This window comes from Hipposideros armiger, unplaced genomic scaffold (assembly GCF_001890085.2).
Source record: "Hipposideros armiger isolate ML-2016 unplaced genomic scaffold, ASM189008v1 scaffold_1596, whole genome shotgun sequence".
Lineage (NCBI taxonomy): Eukaryota > Metazoa > Chordata > Mammalia > Chiroptera > Hipposideridae > Hipposideros > Hipposideros armiger.
This window is the reverse complement of record NW_017732946.1, coordinates 63,694-65,797: the sequence shown is the minus strand read 5'-3', so window position 1 is coordinate 65,797 and position 2,104 is coordinate 63,694.

The window sequence follows — 2,104 nt, the reverse complement described above, 5'->3', positions numbered from 1 at the left end:
GCCCAATTCCCCAATTAAAAAAAAAAAGAAATACTGCTATTTGTGACAATGTGGCTAGATCTTAAGATTATCATGCTAAATAAATAAATCAGAGACAAAAAGTCGAGAACCATATGACTTCAGTCATATGTGGATATAAAACTGAAAGCAACAAGTGAACAAGACAAAGAAAGAAACAAAATCTCATAGACACAGACAACGGTTTAATGGTTACCAGAAGGAAGAGGGAGAGGGGGAGGGAGGTGGTAGGAGAAGGCAAAGGGGGTCAAATACGTGGTGATGGTAGGAGAACTGACTCTGGGTGGTGAACACACAATGCAATATATAGATGATGCATATTATAATTGTACACTTTGGGCCTATATAATTTTACTAATCAATGTCACCCCAGTAAATTTAATAACAATAATACAAAAACTTGGAAGGCAAAAGTTGGAAGGAGATTGAGATATGCTTGAGGTAAGCTTTAAATGCTGAACTAGGGAATTTTGAGTTTATTTAATTAGATACAGGAAACCATTTACTTTGGAAGATTTATCAGTTAGTGAGTACAAGATGTATTAGCCTCAAGGATATAGAAACAGGTTAGAAGGATATTGAAATATACAAGCAGAATTGAATGAAGCACTGGACTGGCAAGAATGACAAAATAATGAAAAGAAAGTTTAGATTTGAAAGATGACTCAAAGATGAAGTTGTTTGTTCAACTTGGCAAAATGGTGGATAAAGAAGTCAAAGTTGACTTTATGTTCTTTGGTTATGGTGTTTAGAGAAAATGGTAGTGGTATTTGCAGAAATGGGGAAGTTAAAAATTATTTGTGGAAACAAATTAAATTCCAAATATGCTGATTGTGAGGCAGAAGCTCCTGCTTGGTCCTGCCTTCTTTCCTTCAAACAAGGCACTAACGTATCATTATTCAGTAACGTTTCTGAATATTACATTTTTTCATGCTACTTTTCCTTTACCCTCTTTGGATTACTACCTAAGAAGCTTCTTTATAAAAACCCTATGGACAAAAGCAAGAACTGAACCTACAATTTATCTGTTTGATCCCCCAAACTGTATTTGAACCTCCTACTCTATTATGGGCAAATTTGTCATTCATCTCTGCCTTTTGATTTTGAAATATAAAAGCAACAGTAGTTTTTACTGACTAAAAAAGTTCACCTCAACCTCATTACTGCTAATCCAGGTAAAATACAAAATATTTCTTGAGAAAAAAAATGAAGTTGAACCGAAGACAATTCCTTCAATGTATCTTCATAGCAACACATAAATATGTCGAATCAGGATTAGTTGAGACACCATATTGCGTGTGACACTCAGCCTTCCAAGTGGACCAAGCAAGGATAACGGTGGTTAAAAACCATGTAAATTGGTGGAAATAACGGTATGCATCCTAAGGCTAAACTGGCACCTAGTAGGAAGTAGCGAAAGGCAATATTTCAATAAGGTGCACTTGTTAACACTGTACTTGTTTATGAAACATGTGAAATCAAATATTAAGAATGCATCTGTTCTCTTTCTGATGATAGGTAAACAGGAGTAAACATCAATGGGAGAAGGAAACCAAACTTCTGTGGCTGAATTTATCTGGCTATGACTTTCACAAGATCCAAAGATCTAGATCTTGTCATTCTGTGTTTTCCTGATCATTTACTTCTCTCTAAATTTGGAAATCTGCTCATAATAATCCTTATCCAAACTGACTTTCAACTTCACACTCCCATGTACTTTTTCCTTAAAAACTTGTCCTTTGCCGACCTCTGTTTCTCTACAAGCATCGTTCCTCGGATGTTGGACCACTTCCTTGTGAAAAAGAAAAGCATTTCCTTTGCTGGATGCTCACTACAGATAGTTGTCTTCCTTCTAGCAGGGTGTACAGAGTGTGCACTGCTGGCGGTGATGTCCTATGACCGCTATGTGGCTGTCTGCAAGCCCCTGCACTACACCACTATCATGACCCAGAGGGCTTGTGTCCAGTTGGCTACAGTGTCCTGGATCACTGGAGCATTTGTATGTTCAGTGGACAGTGCATTTACACTGTGCCTCCCCTACCAGGGACAGAATGTAGTTAATCATTATTTTTGTGAACCTCCCACA